Below are 26379 nucleotides of genomic sequence, written 5' to 3' on the forward strand. Positions count from 1 at the left end.
CATATGTATTGGTGCTTACCAAAACGTTATCAGAAGTGAAACCTATAGAAGATTATAGAAAATAATGATGACATAACATCAGTACACTAAATGCTTGACACGGTCTTTATATATTTAATAAAAAAAATTGATAAAAATAGTTCGGTAAAACTAATGTCCACGGATAAAAATTTCAAAGAAATTGGATGATCTGTGAGACCCATTCATGTTCTTCCAAACTGGTATGGATTTTAAAACGTTGGTAGTGAGACGGTCATTTATATTGCCGTTGGAAAAAATTATATCATCGATCATGGCATGGCGTGGCCATGAAGTCACACACAACCCTTGTGGGAGTATAGAGAGTAGTGATACTGACGTTGCATCTTGAGTATGTTGCAGTTGTTATTCAGTCGATTATTTCACTTCTTATTAAAATTACTGTTTTCTCTTGTGTGTATAATTATTACTATTAAAGACATTAATGGTTATTGAAATCTAGTTTTGCTGCATTTTTATGAATTTTGATACAAAATAAACTCAAAGTTCCATCATAAGATACCTATTGCATTAAATTGTAAAATATTTTTAAAACGATACGTATTTTAGTAAGGTAAATCGCATAACGTCATCATTAATTAAACCTATACTTTTAGAACAGTCAATAAAAATGTTAAAAATTGAACTCCGGTATAGCCTTGAAGCAGTGATTCTCATACGTTTTCCCTTCTGGCTCAATATGCAAGGGAGCATTTTAGAAACAGTCGGTGACAATGTCTTGTAAATTTAAATAGACAACTTCAGAGAGACAAGGCTTCGGTGAATCGCCTCATTTTTACGCTTACTTTTCTGCACTTGTATACATAAAGGATATACTTTCTCGAGGGCAACCAGTTCAGGATAAGATTCTTGGAGAAACGCTACAATGAGCTATAGTGGGGCAACCTTAACGCATGCGCTGTAGCTGTTGTTTCAGGGATTTGCAAGGACCATCTGCTTCCGGCAATCAATTATTATCGCCGAAACAAAGGACACAGCATTGAAGTTTAACGTCCAAGTAAACGGATAGTGACAAAATCAAAGCTGGAGAAGAAAAATGTAAACAGCACAACCTTAAAATTCAGGATTGATTGAGTCGTATTTTGTGTCAAAATGTACGAGACAACATTTTGTCTCCACGATTTTTCCTGCAAGTAAACAAATACGACTTTACTATATAAGGTACGATATGGCAAATGCAACTATCTATCTGCCATTTCGCCGGGTTATCTGTATGTAACATAAGTTCAGTTCTAGGCCAAATATCTTTACTACAAATGTAGGTGGCGCAAGATTTAGTTTCCGCGTTCCATACCCCCCACGAAGAGAAAATTGATTTTCCACGTCTCGGGTATCTGCGTCCGCACTGTACGTACACATTGATTTACTTAGACTTTGCTAAATCAACTGGCGTTTAGAGGAGGCCGAACCGCTTCGCTGTAAATACAAAGGTAGGATATACGTTGTTTATGTTCTTTAGGGAAAATTAGTGGGGGAATGCGTAGCAATTATGGCAAGTCTTGTATCTGCTTTTACCTGGTGTATACATTGAAAGGAAGGTCGCCAGTATTCACTCGTGGGAAAGGGAACCAATCTTGAACTGACTGAACTCTTATTTCGACAAACTGTAATAAAAAGATAAGTTTCACTGATCATTTGCTTGCGCCTGCCAGGTTGAAAACTGACATAAAATGCACTTTTCATTGCCTTGTCACGGAAAACTAAATCTTTAGGTTTAAATAGAGTTGTATGGAGAATGACCGCCATTTTGTATCGAAACTGATGCCAGTTCTTTGACGATTAACTATCCCAGGTAGAAAATTGACATGAATCTCTCAAATTTTCTCCATTGTTGTGAGTGGAAATTCTGCTAATTTCATAGATCTAAGCATAGAATTAAGATCTAAGCATAGAATGTACATTTTGACACTTTCACTTTCAATCTTTCACTTTCAATCTGTTCACCATTAAGCTTACAGTGAATTACCAGAAACGTCCGACCGTAAATTGTCAACATATTGTACAGTGCTAAAGGATATACTCATCCATTCCAAATATCAATGGGAATGTTTCACAGGTAGACTATCTACTAACGGTGGAGAAAGAGCGAGCAACGTGGAGATACGTGCCTACACGTAAAATGTGAATATTTAGGCACTGTTTATACAGTATACATGTTTACACGGATTTGCATGACTTCATTCTGCACAGTACAATCCATTTATATGGTTGACGCAAAGAACACAACTTGTACAATGACTGAAAAGAAAAGGGTCATACTTGTGTCCTCGGGCTGTAACCTGATGTTAAACATGTTTAACCCTTTCAGTCCGGTTCCCCTTTGCAAACTTCCTTCTTCATAAACGAAACGAATATTCCGCCATCTTGGCTTGATATTTGTCCATATTGCTTGAATTTAAAGCAATGAAATTATAAAAATATGATGGAATGAGAGTTAACTGGCACCTTTTACAACCCGCCCGGAACCAACTCGCACAATTCAAACTCACCCGATACCAACGCGCCTGTTGTTTGAGATGTGCATGTAGTAATAATATATGTGTGATATAGATTCCACGTACCTCGTGTTGTAATTTTTAAGGAGTGTCTGATGACAGGCGCCTGTCAATTTAGTCGCCTGGAGCTGTTAATAGAAAAAAATGGTTATATATTGACACGCGGGAGGTTTTCCGCCGAAATTCACCACATTTTAGCGAAGAAAATTGTTCTTCTTCAACTTAAATAGAGAACACATTGTTCTGTTATGTAACAATTGCAGAATAACATTTTGTGAACAGTAGCGATAACCGTCATGCGCGGTACCGAATCATTCACCCGAGCAATAGCCACGGTCCTGTTGTACATGTTCTGCACAATGTATTTTGGCCGATTGCCGTTGTTCAAGTTCAAGCATCTTGCGTCGTGAATATCGTGTATCGACCGACCACATGGAGACTGTGGTCGGACTTTATTTAGATCGATGGTTTTTCAGGACGAGGTACTCATAAAAATTACAAATTGTTTTCGGGCGAGTCGGTATCAGTCGAGTTGGTATCGGGTGAGTTGGTTCTGGGTAGGTTGGAAAAGGTGCGATCACGAGTCAACTGGTACACTAATGATGTGCACAAAGGATGGAATAAGCGACTGTCAAAGTTTAACTTTGACGAAACAATGAATACATATACTCCATGATAGTAAATATGATAAGGTTAAAGTAACACCATACCGTGTGTAGGTCTGTAAGACCTATATAAAGTTACTAAAGTTGAAGGAGGATATTTCCAGCCACATTTTGACGTTTGCAAAAATCATCCACCGCCCCCTGGCCGAAGAAACTGACCAGTCCCTTACTCTTATTCGCTATGCTGTGGTAACCTAGAGATACTGAGATAGAGATTGATCTGGTGACGCAGAAAAACATGCATCGGAAGGGCGTGACCACATCAGTACGAATGTGGCCTCTGGCTCCGAATCATACCTCGCAGACTGATTAAAACACCCAGTTGAGAGATTGGATACGCTAGTTTCGCTCCACTTGCCGAGATGACAATGTTACTCCCGGTAGAAAAGATTAGGAACAGTTCTCAAATGAGTACAAAGGGAGTGCGTGGCCATATTTTTTCAATCTGAGGATCAATAACCATGAATCTTGCAGAGATCAGGTCACGTCCATTTCACTAAATGTTAACTTACATACTGCAAACCAGGCCTGCGTAATATATTACATTTCACGTTTAAAACTGAGATTCTGTATAGTGAACTGATTACAGCTTTTTCTTTGGATCTCAAACAGTCCTTAACAATTTGAAACACTTTAAATGTGATCATGAGCCCATGCCAATGCCAATCACTTTCAAGGTAATTTACCTCAAAAACTGGTAAAAAGTCATCTATCATGACGTAACTAATTTGACTTGTTCATATACTAGCACGTTAACTTGAAACAGACTGCAGAAAATTTCAGACTTATTTTCTGCTACTTTAGGTCACGCTGAGGTAGAGCAAGGCAGCAGACAACAAGTGAAAAGAACCAACTGTTTTGGTTGACGACAAGTGACTGGTGAGTATGTATGATATGTTGACTCAGTTTTATGGCGATGAAAGCCATTTTATACAGAAACTGATGCCAGATTTTTTTATGATGAAGTATTTCACATAGGAAAATTACTCGGGCATCTCAAATTTTCCCAGTTGATTTGGATGGAAATTCTGGTAAAATTATTGATCTCAGCATTTGACACATTCACTTTGCCATTGTCGAAACTATTTTTTTCGATCTGTTCGTCATTACATGCTAATCAACGGAAACATCCCACAGTATTTCCACAATGGGACCACAGTGGAAATAACTTTTCTGTGCATCCTAGCACTTTCGTGTTTGTCTTTTTCTTGTTTGAATTATTAAATCAAATCATACAAAAACCGTAAAAAACTAACACATTGTTAAGTGCTGAAGGATATATGTCCATACTTCTAGATGTTATAGGACTGTTTACAGGTTGGCTACTAGTGTCTACTGATGATAGCCGAGAAAGAGCGAGCAACGTGGAGATGTGTGCCTACACATAAATGTGAATGCACTGATTTATGTACAAGTGTACACTGATTTGTATGACTTCATCCTGCACAGTCGATTATGGTCGACGTAAAAAACACAACTCATTCTGGTACAATGACTGAAGGGCAAAGGTCATACTTATGTCCTCGCGCTGACAATAAATTAATGTTAAGGGGACAATCATTTAATTTCGGGGGGCTGGAGGAAATGGGTATGGTAGCAATTTTCCCCCAGCCACTGTGGTAGCAATTGTTTTTCTATTGTCTGTCTTGCATAATTTTTTCCACATTTGGTGGAAGCAATGCAATTTTTTTCATGATTACGCAGGATACAACGAAAGCCTTTTATTGTGCAAGTTTTGACCTGACTTTTGTTGTGCGTTTATAGCACGAATACTGGCAAAAAACATTGGACTTGCTCGTGTATTTTGAAAATGTTAGCGCCACCGAAGGCAGCGACCTCCAGAGAATGAGAAAATGGGCGAGTCAGGTTCCTCAAATTTTGTGACTTTTTTTTGCAATGGTCTGCTGTGGTCAGTCTTTTTCCTCAAGACATAACTGGATGATTTTTCCCTTCTTCTTCACCTGCCGACAATTCTTTTCCAAAAATCCTCCCCCAAATGGTTCTCCTCCAACCTGACTTGCGCTTATTCGCCGAGACACAGAGCTGACGACACTCAGAGTCTTTGACGTACTGCCTTTAGTGAGATGCGCAGTCTGTTTGACTGTGGTGGACCACGTCTTAATTTTACAACTGACCTTTCTAGATATTGTAACCATGTAGAAGTATCGTTATTAAACTATCCGACGTGGTCTACCTCTCGCCTTACCGGCCACTTATTCGAGTTACTGGGATAGAAATGACCACCAAGAGCAATATACCTACTGGACGGTATGTCACGGCCATGTGACATATTTATGCATGCATTATACATACATTATGCTAAACCCTTTCAGCCCAGTCCCCCTGTGTTAACTTCGATCTTCACGAACGAAACGAATATTTCGCGATTGTTGCTTGATATTTGTCCATATTTCTTGAAGGCAATGACACTATATAATGATGTGCACAAAGAATGGAATAAACTGCTATCAATTCTTAACTTGGACGAGAAAATGAATACGTAATGTAGGATTGTAAGAAAAAAAACTATTGAAAACTATGTCGGCATTTCAGTGTGTCATAATGCTCGAGGTCATAACGCCATCACATTCCTGTATAGCTGTTTGGAAAATGAAATCAACTTTTTATATTTACAGACTGGGAACAACGGACTTTCGCTAAAATACAGTTCCAGCGAAAAGACATAAAAACTAACATAAAACACAGCAGAGAAACAAAGAGCAAACACAGAGCTAAAAAGAATAAACATTATTATATTACCATGCCCTGTCCATTGCGTTTTAATTGGTCGAGCTGAACCACGTGACTGCCAGCAAATACACAGTAATGGTTTGTTTTCATGCCCGTGAATATGAATTATATCGTAAACGCAGTAACTTTACGGCTAAAACGAAAATTGTGATTTGTACAAAGATTATAATCACCGCTTTTCTTCAAGACAATCTCAGGATTTGCAAAATTTTTGCAGCGCACGCACTACTCACTGAAGGTTCTGGTGCCCGTTGTCGTTCGCACGGGATATATTCGTAAATTTTGACGGTTTTTCGGGGATCATTGATAATATAATTGAAATAACAGACTCCGCGCAGACCATTAACGTTTATTTATGGGCGCGGGCGAGAAGAAAGCCAAATTAACGGACTCGGCAAGCCTAGCTCGTTCAATTTTGGCTTTCCTCTCGCTCTTGCCTATAAATAAACGTTAATGGTCAGCTCGTCGTCCGTTATTTCTATAATGTTTATTAGTCCCCACGGACGAAGTCCGGGGACTTATAGATTGGGTCATGTCCGTCCGTCCGTCCGTCCGTCCGTCCGTCCGTTCACGCAGATATCTCAGACATGCCCTGGTCAATTTCTTTCAAACTTTGCACAAGGATAGTACCCTACCCCATACAGATGCACGTCGATTTGTTTCACAATGCGATCAAATTTGGCCGTGTTAGAGGACTTTTTAGTTTCCACCTCCATAGACTCTCATGTATAAGGCACCTGTCCATAGACTCCCATGTATAAGGCAGTCCATAGACCCCATGTATAAGGATTTCCATAGACTCCCATGTATAAGGCAGTCCATAGACTCCCATGTATAAGTCAGTCCATAGACTCCCATGTATAAGGCAGTCCATAGACTCCCATGTATAAGTCAGCTCTGCATAGAATCCCATGTATAAGGCCAAGTAAAATAAAAATTTAGTGTCACATCATATTCATATAGCAAAAAGGATGCGGTGACACAGTTTTTAGCCTCACGGATGAAGTCCAGGGAGCTTATAGATTGGGTCATGTCCCTCCATTCGCAATGATATCTCAGATATTTTGACAAGATGTCACGTGACCTCGGTGACCTTTGACCTCAAATATACATATTTGTCCATAACTCAGTAACCACAAGTGCTACACCCTTCATATATGGTATGATGGGACACCTTATGACGCCACATATTGTACCTCATTAATTATGCGCATATCTAATTTTGAGCAAGCCAATAGAGCTAGAGGTCTGATTTTTGGTATATAGGGATAACTTAGCAATACAATTTTTTTTGACAAATTGTCATGTGACCTCAGTGACCTTTGACCTCAAATATACATATTTGTCCATAACTCAGTAACCACAAGTGCTACACCCTTCATGTATGGTATGATGGGACACCTTATGACGCTACATATTGTACCTCATTAATTATATGCATATCTAATTTTGAGCAAGCCAATAGAGCTAGAGGTCTGATTTTTGGTATATAGGGATAACTTAGCAATACAATTTTTTTTTGACAAATTGTCATGTGACCTCAGTGACCTTTGACCTCAAATATACATATTTGTCCATAACTCAGTAACCACAAGTGGTACACCCTTCATGTATGGTATGATGGGACACCTTATGACACCACATATTGTACCTCATTAATTATGTGCATATCTAATTTTGAGCAAGCCAATAGAGCTAGAGGTCTGATTTTTGGTATATAGGGATAACTTAGCAATACAATTTTTTTTGACAAATTGTCATGTGACCTCAGTGACCTTTGACCTCAAATATACATATTTGTCCATAACTCAGTAACCACAAGTGCTACACCCTTCATGTATGGTATGATGGGACACCTTATGACACTACATATTGTACCTCATTAATTATATTCGCCCAGTCAAAAGCGATGAAAGCGATGAAATTCGTTTCTTCGCTTCGATAAAGTGTGTATGTGCGATGTATGATAGTGAGCATGCGTGCGTGAGTGCTTCACGAACTCTACAACGTGTTGAGCGGTCTCAGTCAGAAAAATGTAACAACTTAGCCGGCTATTGAACCACTCTTTTTTGGGAGTGGAGATTTAGCCGAGTGGTTCTGTCTGTGGCCTCTCAGCTAGGCGACTGATGCCGTATGTTGTGGGTTCGAATCCGATTGAAAACTAGCCGTATATGCATATCTAATTTGAGCAAGCCAATAGAGCTAGAGGTCTGATTTTTGGTATATAGGGATAACTTAGCAATACAATTTTTTTTGACAAATTGTCATGTGACCTCAGTGACCTTTGATCTCAAATATACATATTTGTCCATAAACTCAGTAACCACAAGTGCTACACCCTTCATGTATGGTATGATGGGACACCTTATGACGCTACATATTGTACCTCATTAATTATACGCATATCTAATTTTGAGCAAGCCAATAGAGCTAGAGGTCTGATTTTTGGTATATAGGGATAACTTAGCAATACAATTTTTTGACAAGATGTCACGTGACCTCAATGACCTTTGACCTGAAATACACATATAGTCCATAACTCAGTAACCACAAGTGGTACACCCTTCATATTTGGTATGATGGAAGACCTTATGATGCCACATACTGTACCTCATTAATTATGCACATATCTAATTCTGAGCAAGCCAATAGAGCTGGATGTCTGATTTTTGGTATATAGGGATAACTATAGAATAGAAATTTTTTGATCAAATGTCATGTGACCTCTATGACCTTTTACCTAAAATATACGTTTTTGTCAATAAATAAGTAACCACAAGTGCTATGTCCTTTATATTTAGTAGGATGGGCGACCTTATGACAACACACGCTTTACCTCATTGATTATGCACATATCTAATTCTTGGCAAGCAAATCGAGCTAGATGTCAGATTTTTGGCAATTTGGGATTAATTAGCAATATATTTTTTTTTTTCAAAATGTCACGTGACCTCGATGACTTTTTACCTTGATTATACATATATATGCATAACTCAGTAACCACAAGTTCTATACCGTCCAATTTTGATAGGATATTAGACCTTAAGATGTCACATCTTGGACATCATTTATTATCCACATATGTATATTTTGGCTGGCCAATACAGCTAGAGGTCTGATCTATTTTCCCGATTTAGAACCATAACTTAGACATGCCTCATGTGTTTCAAATTGGGAAAAACAACATAGACCTATGTGCCCATAGATCTTAACATATACACTCCAGTGATACTTCTTAAAGACCACATTTACCTGCCCCATCAAGACTAAACTCCCCTATTCCAAGTGGGGACTATGTCATTGTCAATGAGTTGTTCTTTCTAGCTCTGTTTTTGGTCTTTGTTTCCCTGCTGTGCTTTATGTTAGTTTTTTTGTCTTTTCCCTATTGGTAAAACCGTAACTGTACACTTATCATTTGGCAGAATTAAATACATCACATCATGCTAATTTTCAAGATGTACCCTGAATCATCATTTATCGTCACTGAATAAATTATGTTAAACTATGATTTAAATGCCGATGTTGAATAGAATGGGTAACCTAGATAGCCATGTCAGCGAGTGGGTCAAAGGTCGACGAGGTCCCTTCAAATTGACGCCAAACTGACATGTTCACCTAAATTTGTGTTAATATTAATTGATGTTGAATAATAGCAATTTACGCGCCTGTCAAAGCACATTAGCATCGTCCAGTCTTTGTATGACTTTGAGTGTTTGAAATTATCTCCCTGAACAAAACTGAAATTTTATGACGTTGACAGAATTTAAATGCAAAGATATTTTGACTGAATATTATTCTGATATACACCAAAAATCTTGAGAATTGAGTACATTGTACCGTATTTTTCGAGCCACTCATTACCAACGTAATCTATTTCTATTTTCAGCTGGAGGTCACGTTAAGGTCGAGCAAGGTGGGAAACAGTGTGAAAAGAATTATTTTGGTTGACTAACGAACGGTGAGTATGCATTAAAGGTTGTATGCCATAGAATTAGACACCTTTGATTTGACAATCGTATAGTGGGGAATTGTGTATGCTTTTGGAAAAGACACTTGAGGCTGAAGACCACTGTCTATGCTTGCAGTGATGTAGGTGTTGTACAGACACTTCCGCAATAAGTCAGCAATATCTGATTGCCCAAAAGCTCGCGGCTTAGACTTTACAAGTTAATTCACCTATCGGAGTTGTAAATTCAAGAAGTATATATGGTAAAGTCGCTAAGGCAAATTATGTTGAAAGGGACAAAGTCGCCCATTTTTCATGAATTTTGTTTGATACGAGATACTACCTTTTTTGTTTGACATGTTGAAAGATACTGAATAAATGGGTGACCATGCATATACTCGACCCCGGTATAAGACAAATTAAATGAAACAGTCGCGAAATGAATTAATGGTCATGACCATTAATTCATTTTCGCAATGGTTTCATGTATCGTGTATAAAACCAGGGTCGAACATGTGGATGGTCACCCATTCATTCAGTATCTTTTAACATGTCAATCAATATAAGTAGTACCTCGTATCAAACACAATTGCTGAAAAATTGGCGACTTTGTCCCTTTAACTTACACATATACCATCTTCTGTCTCGGTGATTTATTTAATAGATTCACGTCTTTATAATTGATGGCGAACCTAATATTACCGAAACCCTCTTAACAACATGATTATCATAACGATATCTATGCACGTTTTCCAGCAAGATGTGACAAAAAGTGGAAAATCTATCATACTAAAAATGTAAATTCCTACATTTGAGGGAAAATCAGACATTGTCATAATTTAATTTTCTATCGTTCCATATATATATATATATATATATATATATATATATATATATATATATATATATATATATATATATATATATATATCGAAGTATACAGATGTCATCGTTACAATTACAGTGCTCGATGCTAAAGCAGAGCGTGATAAATAATAACAAAAAATTACTTTAAAGTAATGGTATTTGTTACCTAAGATTCATGCACCCTGCAATCATCAGACAGATGAAGTGAAAGTCTTATTAGCTCAACACTCGTATAATAATCGGGACGTACCATTTTATATATAGGTTGTGTTAAAAGTTGATAGATACGACGGAAATATTTGTTTTGGTGGCGACATTTTGAAACCATCTCCCAGCGTTTGTTTAACAGTGTAGATTTGTCAGCATTGTATTGATAATGTGCAGTTTTTCTGATATACAAAGATTACATCGCTTGCTTATGTTCGAGTAATGATATGCTTTGTCAATAATTGACGTGGTTCATTTGTTTCAGGGTCAAGATGTACTAAGACAGCTTAGTTGAGTGATGATATCTTTCGTTAGCTGAATCTTTTCGTTAGCGTCTTGAAGGTGTTATCAGTGAGTCTAATGTAGACCTTCTCCGAGTTGTCCCCATTGATATCTTGGCCTTGTAAACCACACCATTTACTTGACAATTACCCATCAAGGGGCATGTAGACTTGCCCCGGCATTAACAGTCAGCTGGTCGATCTTGACCTTGGTCTCCAGTGATTACTCTCTTATTATACAATGTGAGTAAACTAGCAACATTCTTCATACAACTATAATATGGTGGTTTCACTGGGGTTAGAACTCACAACCTACTCTACCTAGTCACCTAGCAGAGAAGCCACAGACAAAACCGCTCGGCCAAATCCCCAATCTCATAAAGATTGGTTCAATAACTAAGCTAAGTTGCTACAATTTTCTGACTGCAACCCTTCCACACGCTGTAGAGCCCATGAAGCACTCTCACTCGCACACTAACTATCACACACAAACTTTATCGAAGCAAAGCAATGAATACATCGCTTAAACTGGGCAAAAGTAGCCTCTTGGACAATTCTGTTCACCAGCAGAGCTCTCAACCCTGGATAGAAAATATGGTGGTTTCACCATGGTTCGAACTCACAAGATACAGTACCTAGTCACCAAGGAGAGAAGCCATAGAAAAAACCACTCGGCCACATCCCCAATCTCAAAAAGATTGGTTCAATGACCGAGCTATGAAGCTACAATTTCTCTGACTGCAACACCTTAACACAATGTAGAGCCCGTCAAGTACTCAGGTTTGTACATTCGCTATCGCAGACAATCTTTTTCGAAGCGAAGCAATGAATACATCGCTTAAAGTGGGTGAAAGATAGCCTCGGTGAGAATTCTGTCCACCAGCAGAGCTTTCAACCAAGGATAGAAAATATGGTGGTTTCACTATGGTTCGAACTCACAACGTACGATACCTAGTCACCTAGCAGAGAAGCCACAGACAAAACCGCTCGGCCAAATCCCAAATCTCAAAAAGATTGGTTCAATAACTGAGCTAAGTTGTTACAATTTTTCTGACTGCGACCCCTCCACACGCTGTAGAGCCCATGAAGCACTATCACTCGCACACTAACTATCACACACAAACTTTATCGAAGCAAAGCAATGAATACATCGCTTAAACTGGGCAAAAGATAGCCTCTTGGACAATTCTGTTCACCAGCAGAGCTCTCAACCTGGATAGAAAATATGGTGGTTTCACCATGGTTCGAACTCACAAGATACAGTACCTAGTCACCAAGGAGAGAAGCCATAGAAAAAAACCACTCGGCCACATCCCCAATCTCAAAAAGATTGGTTCAATAACTGAGCTAAGATGCTTCATTTTTCTGACTGCAACCCCTCCACATGCTGTAGAGCCCATAAAGCACTCAGGTTCGTACACTCACCATCACACACAATTTTTTATCGAAGCAAAGCAATGAATACATCGCTTTAACTTGGCAAACGATAGCCTCTTTGAAAATTCTGTTCACCAGCAGAGCTCTCAACCTGGGATAGAAAATATGGTGGTTTCACTATGGTTCAAACTCACAAGATACAGTACCTAGTCACCTAGCAGAGAAGCCACAGACAAAACCGCTCGGCAAAATCCCTAATCTCAAAAAGATTGGATCAATAATGGAGCTTAAATGTTACAATTTTTCTGACTGCAACCCCTTCACACTCTGTAGAGCCCGTGAAGCACTCACGATCGCACACTCACTATCACACACAAGCTTTATCGAACGAAGCAATGAATACATTGCTTAAAGCGGGCGAAAGATAGCCTCGGGGACGATTCTGTCAAAAAGCAGAGGTATCAACCCAGGATAGAAAATATGGTGGTTTCACTGGGCTTGGAACTCACAATGCACGGTACCTAGTCACCTAACAGAGAAGCCACAGACAAGACCGCTTGGCCAAATCCCCATTCTCCAAAACATAGGTTCAATAACCAAGCTAAGATGCTACAATTTCTCTGACTGCAACACCTTAACACAATGTAGAACCTATCAAACCTCAGGCTTGTACACTCACTATCGCAGAAAAACTTTATCGAAGTGAAGCAATTAATACATTGCTTAAACTGGGCGAAAGATAGCCTCGGGGAGAATTCTGTCCAACAGCAGAGCTATCAATCAAGAATAGAAAATATTGGGGTTTCACTGGGGTTAGAACTCAGAACCTACTGTACCTAGTCACCTAGCAGAGAAGCCACAGACAAAACCGCTCAGCCAAATCCCCAATCTCAAAGGATTGGTTCAATAACCGAGCTAAGATGTTACATTTTTTCTGACTGCAACCCCTCCACAAGCTGTTGAGCTGGTGAAGCACTCCCACTCGCACACTCACTATCACACACAAACTTTATCGAAACGAAGCAATGAATAATCGCTTAAAACGGGCGAAAGATAGCCTTGGGGACAATTCTGTCCACCTGCAGAGCTATTAACCCAAGATAGAAAATATAGTGGTTTAACTTGGTTTCGAACTCACAACGTACGGTACCTAGTTACATAGCAGAGATTTCACAGACAAAACCGGTCGGGCAAATCGCCAATATAAAAAAGATTGGTTCAATAACCAAGCTAAGATGCTACAATTTCTCTGACTGCAACACCCTAACACAATGTAGAGTCCGTGAAGCACTCAGGCTTGTACACTCACTATTGCTGACAAACTTTATGGAAGTGAAGCAATGAATACATTGCTTAAACTGGGTGAAAGAAAGCCTCGGGAGAATTCTGTCCACCTGCACAGATATTAACCCAGGATAGAAATATGTTGGTTTAACTTTGGTTCGAACTCACAATGTACGGTACCTAGTTACATAGCAGAGAAGCCACAGACAAAACCGGTCAGGCAAATCGCCAATCTCAAAAAGATTGGTTCAATAACCAAGATAAGATGCTACAATTTCTCTGACTGCAACATCTTAACACAATGTAGAGCCCGTCAAGCACTCAGGCTTGTACACCCACTATCGCTGACAAACTTTATGGAAGTGAAGCAATGAATACATTGCTTAAACTGGGCAAAAGAAATCATCGGGGAGAATTCTGTCCACCTGCAGAGCTATTAACCCAGGATAGAAAATATGTTGGTTTAACTTTGGTTCGAACTCACAACGTAAGGTACCAAGTCACCTAGCAGAGAAGCCACAGACAAAACCGCTCTGCCAAATCCCCAATTTCAAAACGATTGGTTCAATACTGAGGTAAGATGCTAGAATTTTTCTGACTGCAACCCCTCCACACGCTGTACAGCCCGTGAAGCACTCTTGCTCGCACACTAACTATCACACACAAACTTTATCGAAGCAAAGCAATGAATACATAGCTTAAACTGGGCAAAAGATAGCCTCCGGGACAATTCTGTCCACCAGCAGAGCTCTCATTCCAGGATAGAAAATACGGTGGTTTCACTATGGTTCAAAATCACAATATACAGTACCCAGTCATCTGGGGGAGAAGCCATAGAAAAAAACCACTCGGCCACATCCCCAATCTCAAAAAGATTGGTTCAATAACTGAGCTAAGATGCTTCATTTTTCTGACTGCAACCCCTCCACACGCTGTAGAGCCCATGAAGCACTCAGGTTCGTACACTCACTATCACACACAAACTTTATCGAAGCAAAGCAAAGAATACATCGCTTTAACTTGGCAAAAGATAGCCTCTGGGACAATTCTGTTCACCAGCAGAGCTCTCAACCCATGATAAAAAAAATATGGTGGTTTCACTATGATTCTAACTCACAAGATACAATTCCTAGTCCACTAGCATAGAAGCCACAGACAAAACCGCTCGGCAAAATCCCTAATCTCAAAAAGATTGGATCAATAATGGAGCTTAAATGTTACAATTTGTCTGACTGCAACACCTTCACAAGCTGTAGAGCCCATGAAGCACTCACGATCGCACACTCACTATCACACACAAGCTTTATCGAACAGAGCAATGAATACATTGCTTAAAGTGGGCGAAAGATAGCCTCGGGACGATTCTGTCAAAAGCAGAGGTATCAACTCAGGATAGAAAATATGGTGGTTTCACTGGGCTTGGAACTCACAATGCACGGTACCTAGTCACCAAGGAGAGAAGCCACAGACAAGACCGCTCAGCCAAATCCCCAATCTCAAAAACATAGGTACAATAACCAAGCTAAGATGCTACAATTTCTCTGACTGCAACACCTTAACACAATGTAGAACCTATTAGCCTCAGGCGTGTACACTCACTATCACAGAAAACTTTATCGAAGTGAAGCAATTAATACATTGCTTAAATTGGGCGAAAGATAGCCTCAGGGAGAATTCTGTCCACCAGCAGAGCTATCAACCAAGGGTAGAAAATATGGGGGTTTCACTTGGGTTCGAACTCACAACGTACGGTACCTAGTCACCTAGCAGAGAATCCACAGACAAAACCGCTCAGCCAAATCCCCAATCTCAAAAGGATTGATTCAATAACCGAACTAAGATGTTACATTTTTTTCTGACTGCAACCCCTCCACAAGCTGTTGAGCCGGTGAAGCACTCCCGCTCGCACACTTACTATCACACACAAGCTTTATCGAACGAAACAGTGAATACATTGCTTAAAGTGGGCGAAAGATAGCCTTTGGGACAATTCTGTCAAGCAGAGGTATCAACCCAGGATAGAAAATATAGTGGTTTAACTTGGGTTCGAACTCACAACGTACGGTACCTAGTCATGATACATTGAGGGCGCTTTCAACGGAGCAACAACGCATTTGCGTCGCTCCGGCTTATTTTCACTTATCTTTGAAGTTTTTCGGAGTTTAACGAACCAAACATGAAATGCCATGACTGTCCAGCAAGGAAGAACGTGGTGCTGTGCCAGGGAGATCTGATGCTGTGTCCTAAATGCGAATATCGACGATTTGGAATAGAAAGATCAGCAACCGAAAAGCCCGGGAAAGCAACAACGGTACCCGCCACACCCTGTACACTACCAGGTGCAACGTCAAGTTTGGATCAAACATCGACAGATGAAAATGCTGGCAATGATCAAATGACCAGAGTGTTGGAAGGAATCCAAGAAATTAAGACAGAGGTTAGAAATCTTAAAGAATCTCAACATGACCTTGCAAAATCGGTGGATTTTATAAGCTTCCAATTCGAAACTATGAAAACTCAAATTCAAGAACTGCTAAATTCCAATCGCATCTTGCAGCAAGACAATAGGCAGTTATGTAACCGAGTGTCAGTGCTAGAAACACAGCTGCATATGTTGGATCAATACAACCGGAGGATAAATCTAGAGATTGCAGGTATTCCTGAACCTCAAGAAGGTGCAGAAGATACAGATACTACTCTTCTCAGTGTCTTAAGGAAAATAGATCCTGAGATCAATGCTAAAGACATCGACATAACGCATCGAATAGGCATCAGACAAAGTACGAACGATGATACCAGACGAAATGGAAGTCCACGTATACGGCCCATTATCATCAAATTTACAACGAGGAAGAAGCGAAATTACATCTACGATAACCGAAGAAAGCTACAAGGAATTACAACTCGAGAACTTGGATATCAACAGCGGAATGCCATTTTTGTCAACGAGAATCTATGTAAATCACAGCGACAGCTCCTGCACAAGGTAAATGAAGAAAGAAAGAAAGCCAAGTTTAGATATTTATGGACTGTTAACGGTAATATATATGTGAGAAAAATCAAAACGAACGATCGATGTGTATTTCAAATGAAGGTGACATTAAAAAAATCAAGTGAGACCACAATATATTGCTGTGTAGTTTGGTACTGAATTTTATACCAAAAACATTATTTCAAAAGCGATGAAGTATTTGTTTTGTCTTTTTGTTGTATTATTTATTTATTCTTTACATATGAGTTAGTAAATGTACCCTAGCCACTCATAATTGATTTAGTGTATTTACAAAGTGCAGAAAATGTAAATTGTTGCTGCGACGCTATAACACCCTCCGACTTTAACGAAAGGTACCACTCCGTTATTAACCAGTCGTTTGCGGTCTCGCATATAAATACTCGCTCATTAAATAAAAACTTTGAGGAGTTTCGTTTGATGTATGAGGACACATTCCAGCAAAAGTTTAAAATCGTTGGTGTCTCTGAAACGTGGCATATCAATGACCCTATTTTTTTTTCGTTAGATTCATATAATCTTGAAGTAAACTGTCGTGAGTCCGGCAGAGGAGGAGGCGTTGCGGCCTATATCCATACATCAGTAAAATATAAGAAATTATCATTCACCATATCTAATTCTGAGTCATTGTGGTTGGAAATACAGGACGGGAAACAGGTTTATGTTATAGGTATACTGTATAGGAAGCCGAATACTACGTTGTCCGATTTTGAAAATAGCCTTTTAGATGTACTCAACTATGTAAATGTAGATAAGAAACATTGCATTCTCCTTGGCGATTTTAATATTGATATTTCCAGAGAGGATAAATGTGTTGATAGTTACATTACAGCATTGAACTGTCTACATTTTTCTCAATTGATTACAGTTCCAACACGGGTTACTGAAATCTCTCGTACTGTTATCGATCATATTTACACAAATATCAGTAACTATTCCATTGTTTCTGGTACTATCGCTTGTGAGATATCTGATCATTTACCAGTTTTTGCGATCTTCAAAGATATAAGTTTACATAGTAGGATGTCAGGAAAAGTTGCTTTTAGAAATTATAAAATATTTGATGGAACAGATTTTGTAAATGATCTCTCTGAGCAAACATGGAACGAGGTTTACACTAGAACAAGCGTCGATGATGCTTACAACAATTTCGTTTCAATTTTCCGTGATTGCTGTGATAAACACGCACCAGTTGTCGAAAAGACCTTTAAGAACATCAACAAACACAAGCCCTGGATTACAAAATCAATAAGAAAATCAATCTACAAAAGCATAATTTATTTGCGAAAATGATTCACTCAAACTATGACTTACAAATTGTTAATAATTACAAACAATATAGAAACACTTTAAATTAACTAAAGTCCTAAGGGCTGCTAAGAGAGATTACTATGCGTCTTTGATTCTAGAAAACCATAATAATTCTACCAAGACATGGGATATCATTAATCATTTACTCAGTAGGAAGAAAGTTTGTAATAGAACATGTTTACCAGAACAACTGATTGTTACATCTAGTGATGAAAATGAGACGATATGTAGTACTCCTTATGAGATTGTAAATGGTTTCAATAGTTTCTTCACAAATGTACCACCCGATCTGGCTAGCAGAATTCATTCACCTTCACATTCTTATTTTGATTTCCTACCCAAGACCTGTAAAAATTCGTTTTTCTTAGAGCCAACATCAGAAATTGAAGTTGCCAATTTGTTGAGAACCCTTGATATAAAAAAGGCTTCCGGCTGTGATAATTTACCAGCGAAACTCATTGTAATTGCTGCTAATCAAATAGCCAAACCATTGTCTCATATATTCAATCTGTCGTTTACACAATGCAAGTTTCCAAATGCATTAAAGGTAGCGAGGGTAATACCAATTTATAAGAAAGGTTCAAAAGATGCACCTGGAAACTACCGACCGATTTCTGTGTTACCCCTTTTCAGCAAAATTATTGAAAAAACTGTAAATACTAGACTTATGGGCTTTCTCAACAAGTTTAATTTACTGTATAAACATCAATATGGTTTTCGTGAAAAACATAGCGCAAAATTGTCACTTATCAATTTGGTTAGTGACTTACTGCATCAGATCGACAACGGGAATGCTACTATTGGGATCTTCATAGATTTTGCAAAGGCTTTTGATACGATAGACCATAGTATTTTACTATCAAAGCTTCAACATTACGGTATAAGGGGAAACCCTCTCAGTTGGTTTTCAGATTATCTGCATAATCGTACCCAGTTTGTTTTTGCGGACCAGGTGAAATCTGAAAATATGCCAATCACGTGTGGTGTGCCCCAGGGGTCAACACTTGGTCCAACATTGTTTTTAATATATATCAATGATCTCCCGAACTCATCCAACTACTTTGATTTTCGTTTATTTGCAGACGATTCCAATTTATTTCATACATTTCCTGACAAGCTAAGTAACATAGACCTTTCAGTTGTAAATCATCATTTCATGAGAGTTATACACTGGTGCGACTCAAATAAATTGACTATTAATATTGAGAAGACAAATTATATAATTTTTCATGGCAAACGTAAAGTTATCTCCAATCATGGTGTACTAAGGGTCAAAGGTAAAATTATAAAGCAGGAGGAAAAAGCCTCCTTTGTTGTGTGATTTTCGACGAGCATTTGTCTTGGAAAGAACATATTGATTATGTAACACTTTGTATTCGAAATAAGTCAGGAATGTTATTTAAGTTAAGAAACATTGTACCAAAACATATTTTACTTTTACTTTATAAAGCTTTTCTTCAACCAAACATAATGTATGGATTAGAAGTGTGGGGGAGTACATACTCGACATATTTGCAATCTATTTTGAAAATTCAGAAAATGTGTTTACGGTGTCCGTCTGCACCACTATTCAAAGAACTAGGTCTTCTTGATATCTTTAAACTTTATAAACTTGGTATAGGAAATTTCATCTTTGATCTGTACAATTATAATCTTCCCCATCATATTAGTGACTATTTCAATATGGTCGACCATGGCCGACATACAAGGTTTAAACTTCAGCAAAACTTAGCTATTCCGAAGATATACACAGATGCCGGTAAATTTGCGATTAATTATTCAGGCGCTAAACTGTGGAATAGTTTACCCGTTCACATGAAATCATTCACATCACAACACCTGTTTAAAAAAGCGTTAAAACAACACCTCATCGATGAATCGTAAAGTAGTCACTGTCATGTAAATTCTTACATTTTAAGCTCGTTGTATTTACTGGATTTTTTTTTCTTTCTAGCCCTTTTAACAGTGATGCACATGTAGTTTGAGGTGGGGCCAAACCAGATTAGCGAAAAGCTATTTTTTGGCTCCTAAATTGCCATTTCTTTCCTTTTTCAGTAATATGTAAAACGTTTATAGTAGTTGTTATTATTATTTCTTTATGGCAATAAATGAAATAAAATGAAATATAGCAGAGAAGCCACAGACAAAACCGTTGGGCAAATCGCCCATCTCAAAAAGACTGGTTCAATAACTGACCTAAGATGCTACAATTTGTCTAACTGCAACACCTTAACACTCTGTAAGGTCTACGAAGCACTCACTGACTATCACACACAAACTTTATTGAGGGAAACAAAAAATACATCGCTTAAACTGAGCAAAAGTCAGCCCCGGTTACGATTCTTTGAAGCAGAGCTATCAACCCAAGATAGAAAATATAGTGGTTTCACTAGGGGGTCGAACTCGAAACGCACAGTACGTAGTCACATAGCAGAGAAGCCACAGATAAAACCGGTCGGGCAAATCGCCAATCTCAAAAAAAATGGTTCAATAACCGAGATTAGATGCTACAACTTTTCTAAATGCAACCACTCCTCACGCTGTAGAATCCGTAAAGCACCCTGGCTCATAAACTCACTATCACACACAAACTTTATCGAAGCGAACTAACGAATACATCGCTTACACTGGGCGAAAGACAGCCTCAGGGACAATTCTGTCCACCAGCAGAGCTATCAACCCAGGATAGAAAATATGGTGGTTTCACTGGGGGTTCGAACTCACAACATACGATATCATACCTAATCACCTATAGCAGAGAAGCCAGAGACAATTAAAACCGTTCGGCCAAATCCCCAATCTCAAAAAGATTGGTCAATTACTGAGCTAAGATGTTAAAAGAGAGTATAAGGATTTATTTGATGTTGCAATGGGGAGCTTCGACGGTGCTGAAATATGCGAATTGGTTGGTCTGTATACCCTCAGCACACTCGCCAAGAAATATGATAAGAATCTAATCGGCCTATACTGTGATGACGGGCTTGGTGTATTCAGAATACCACAGCCAGCAAAGCGGAAATGGTGAAAAAGGAAATCACGCATGAAATTGGGCTCAAGATCAGAATTGAGACAAACCAGAAAATAACAAACTTCTTGGATTTAACATTTAATCTGAATGACGGCAAGTTCTATCCGTACCGTAAACCAAACGACCAAACAATTTATGTCCATAAACAGTCTAACCACCCGCAAACTATAATTAAACACATACCTGACGCAATAAGCAAAACGCATCTCAATGATATCCAGTGACAAGGGAATCTTTGATAAACACAAAGGTCAAAGTCAAGCGTGTACAAAGATCAAATTAGAATATGTCAAGACCAATCAATCAGCGAGGAGAAACAACAACAGGAAACGTAACATCACATGGTTCAATCCCCCTTTCAGCAAGAACGTAGAAATTAATATCGGTAAGAAATTCCTTCAACTTGTTGACAAACACTTTCCAAAGGGGTCTAAGCTTCATAAGATCTTCAATACCAACACAATTAAAGTGAGTTACAGTTGTCTGAAGAATATGGCTAGTATACTCAAATCACCTAATAAGAGAGTAATCACCGGAGACCAACGTCAAGATCGATCAGCTGATTGTAATTGCCGGGACAAGTCTACATGCCCTTTGAAGGGTAACTCTGTCAAGTAAAAAGGTGTAGTTTACAAGGCCAAGGTATCAACGGGGGACAACACGGAGAAGGCCTACATCGGACTCACTGATAACACCTTCAAGATGTGCTTCGCTAATCGCATGTAATCGTTCCGTAACGAAAGATATCAGCACTCAACTGAGCTGTCCAAGTACATGTGGACCTTGAAACAAAGGAACCAGGTCTTTGGCAATTCGTGGTCAATTATTGACAAAGCATCACGTTACTCTAACATAAGCAAGATATGTAATCTTTGTATATCAGAAAACTGCATATTGTCAATGCTGACAAATCTACACTGTTAAACAAACGCTCGGAGTTGGTTTCAAAATGTCGCCACCAAAACAAATATTATCTATCAACTTTTAACACCACCTATAAATAGAATGGTACGACCCGATCAAACATATAAGAGTGTTAAGCTAGTTATACTTTCACTTCATCTGTCTGATGATTGCAGGATGCATGAAACTTACGTAACAGATACCATTACTTTGTACTTGAAGTAATTTTGTGTTATTATATATATATATATATATATATATATATATATATATATATATATATATATATATATATATATCACATACATAGACCCAGTTATCCCTATTTATGACGTCACACTGTAGGTATATGACTACGATGAATCCATATTCCACATGTGGTGGATAAGGGACCCAGACTACTTTTAAAACGTAAACAAAAAATCAGCTGTTCAGAACTTATTTTCAAATCCCTGAAATACAAAAGTGGGAGGGTAATGAAGCATAAGGAAATATGGAATATTTAAATATATGTGTAAAATACAAAATGTCCTCGATACTAGAATTTTATGAATTTGTGTTTCTTCGTCGTTGATCTGTGATGAAAACGTTTGATTTCTACACCACTGACATTTTCACGCCGGCTATGACATGTTACAGACATTTTGTGTTTCCTACCTCGTCAAAAGAGGTTGAGCCCCTGTCGATGTCCATCAAACAACATAATAAGCATAGCCATAAACCAAAGACACGTAACAATCATCCCTGCAGCAGTAAGAATGTTTTCTGAAGCAACATTGACGGATTTTAAGGTCAACGTCACGATCAATGCTGCCGCGGCAGTCAACAAGTCGAACCCCCGGGTCGAGCTGAGGAAGCTAAGAGCATTCATCATTCCTGACAGAAATGACGATACTCCGGACTTGGAACTCATTAGAAGAAATGCTATTTTGTTTTTTAAGAGCGATGAGTTCACAAGGTTATCAATGCATTTAAAGGTGCAGGCTATTGTTTTGTCCATGCATATTGTGCATCACGTTTCCTGTTTTGTACCTTGTTGTTGAACTGCGTTATCTCGCGTCTGAGCTCAGAAAGACTCGTTGCTTGTAGCCTTACCGATTGAGTCAGAGCCGAACACTGTTCTGCATTTTTTTTAAACAAGCTCATTTTATTTATTAAAATTTTATCATACAATTGATAATTTCTTAAAACATAATAATTGGTAATTTTGAAAGTTTCATACAAACTTTGTAAAGCAGAATTCTTTGAATGATGTTCGAATATTGACAAACATAACCCGTTCTCGCCAGCCGCTGCTGAGTGTCACGACGTACCGCTTTGCGAGTTCAATAATTTTATGAATGCATGTTCACTTAAATTAATGTTATAGTAAGTACCAAATTAATACCTTGCATTAAAAGTCCATAGTCTTTCCTATTTCCGCTTGATTCGCACAGAACAATCCCTACGAGAGATGCTAATTATCCATAGGAGCAGCTTCGGCATGCTCGAAGTTAACCTCGGCATGTACAGCTGAGCGCTGTCAAGTCAGCTGTGACCCAGCCACGACCACATAACAAAGCGTATGAAATCTTTTAAAATACTCTCTCTCGTTCTTTCCCGATAATTATCATTCCTGAAAGGTTTATTCACGGAAAACTAGGTCTATGCATGTGATAAATATATAATCCCCCCGTATTCCTTACTCGTGTGTCTGCGTCGCGGACTCGTGATTCCCCGTGTTGTGGCCGTATCCCCCTCGCCTACGGCTCGGAGGAATACGGCGCTACACGGGGAATCACTCGTCCCCGACGCAGCCACACTTGTTCGGAAAAGGGGGATTATATATATATATATATATATATATATATATATATATATATATATATATATATATATATATATATATATATATATATATATATATATATATATATAGAAAACTTGATTGATACACACTACCACACCCAGTTGTTTGGTCCGAACGTATTTTAATGAACTTGTGACACAACGTTTCGCTCCAAAACTGGAGCTTCTTCAGGTGTACTGTATAACGGAAAATACAAAGATCGTGCTTATAAATAAATGCTGTACATTAAGAAATCATTGCTTTACAAAACTTTAAACTGTGGAATTTTTTGAGAAATCGATCGATTGGAAATGATATGTAATTATGTGAAAAAAGTACCCACCTTGCAGTCCGACGCCCAAGGTTGGAATCTGGCGTGCGGATATGCAGGTGAATGGCTATTTATACCTCCGGGAAATGGACTGAGAGGGGCGCTGTGGAACTTATTTGAATATTGGGAGGATGTTTTATATATATATATATATATATATATATATATATATATATATATATATATATATATATATATATATATATATATATATATATATACTTGTTTAGTTAAAGATCAGCTTGAGTAGAGTGCTCAATCCCAGAATACTGGAGTAGAGCTAAATACACAACTGAGTTGACCAGGATAATCTAAATTACATTTCCGCTACTAATTTGTGTCGTATAGACAGCAGAGCCGCCTACACTCATCGGGTGGCTGTGTTCGACTGAAACGTTTAGGCTGCTGATTGCATATGTTGTTTAGCGGGAAACAAAATGTAATTTAGATTATCATGTCAAATCAGTTGTGTGAGTGAATATATATATATATATATATATATATATATATATATATATATATATATATATATATATATATATATATATAAAAATATATTTGAATAGGACATTACCCTTTAGCTTTTGCTGAACATACATATTGTAATTTTCTCAAATCCAAATTATAGTTGTTAAATTTACTCTGAACGTTTATCTGCCATTTAGTCACATACCATCAAAAACTGTTATTGGACGTCCGTACGACACCATAACGAAAACTCTTATCTTTTTTAAAAAAGACACAGAATACACAGAAAGTATGGTTGACGATAAACAGTATGATCCTAACAAAAAACATCGAACACTGGAAAGCAAGATAACCGAAGGCTCATTAAAAGGAGGACAATGCGGGACATTTCGGTCCTTTATCACGTGACAACGGAAGTAAACAAGCTTCAGATTGTAAGCTCACGCACGCTTAAAGCAACGACGATCGAAACAGGAAAGTTAGGTCCTTGTGGTCCCATCGTTGGCAAATCTGGTGTTTTCTTCTGTTGTAGCCTTACTAAAAATTCAAACGGGGGAATAGCCCTTCCCGAAACTTCGCCTTACGGCACTGAACGAGTCAGAATTCCTGTGGGAAACTTCAAGGGTGGGTTTCCTCCGTATATTTATCATTTGGGATGGAGTTGTGGAATTATGTGCGTACAGCGTTACATTAATGTAGAACTCCCGATTCCTGTGAGAAACTTCTTCGAGGGTTGGTTTCCTCAGTATGTTTATCGCTGGGGATGGAGTTGTGGAATTATGTGCGTACAGCCTTACATTAATGTAGAACTCCCGATTCCTGTGAGAAACTTCTTCGAGGGTTGGTTTCCTCAGTATGTTTATCGCTGGGTATGGAGTTGTGGAATTATGTGCGTACAGCCTTACATTAATGTAGAACTCCGAATTCCTGTGGGAAACTTCAAGGGTGGGTTTCCTCCGTATATTTATCATTTGGGATGGATAGGTGGAGAACGCCTGTTTTTTGATTCTTACAGATGGTTTGCTGGGAAATGGTACGTATATTTAGTTTTAGACAAAGGTAATGACCCGGAGTTCAGTAAATTTTGTGATGACGAACTTCACAGATTAGACTTGCAAACCGACGTGATTTTTCAAAAGTCAGGAACCGATACTTACAAAGTTTACCACAAAATTGTTAATAAGAATACTGTATGGGTTGAGATTTTCGTTCCAGGTGACACCAAATTGACAGGCAATGAATTGTGGGATACCGTTACCAAGCAGTAAGGCTTGAGGGCGATGATTGATAAATTATCAACAGTGAAAGTCAAGTGTATTGTGGAGGGTGTATTGGCTACCTGGTGGCTGTTGTCATATATATGATATATATATATATATATATATATATATATATATATATATATATATATATATATATATATATATATATATATATCCCCAATAAAGACCAATTTCTATCATAGTTTGAAGGAAGCATAGAACGAATATCTGTAGACAGCTGAAAATGACTATGCGACTATGCATATGAAGTTTTAAATGATTTGGGTTAGAAATATATGTGTTGACTTCAATCTTGACTACTCGTA

At 38.3% G+C, this 26379-nt stretch overlaps 1 long non-coding RNA gene across 1 annotated transcript; it reads left to right on the forward strand.

The window, feature by feature from the left end:
* The first annotated feature begins 1363 nt into the window (after positions 1–1363).
* LOC139139592 (uncharacterized) lies at positions 1364–25086 on the forward strand. Its single transcript, XR_011553824.1, has 3 exons — positions 1364–1469; positions 9837–9908; positions 25063–25086. It is a non-coding gene; the product is annotated as an uncharacterized lncRNA (long non-coding RNA).
* Positions 25087–26379: the final 1293 nt, after the last annotated feature.

Source organism: Ptychodera flava, chromosome 9, assembly GCF_041260155.1.
Source record: "Ptychodera flava strain L36383 chromosome 9, AS_Pfla_20210202, whole genome shotgun sequence".
NCBI classification, from domain to species: Eukaryota; Metazoa; Hemichordata; class Enteropneusta; family Ptychoderidae; genus Ptychodera; species Ptychodera flava.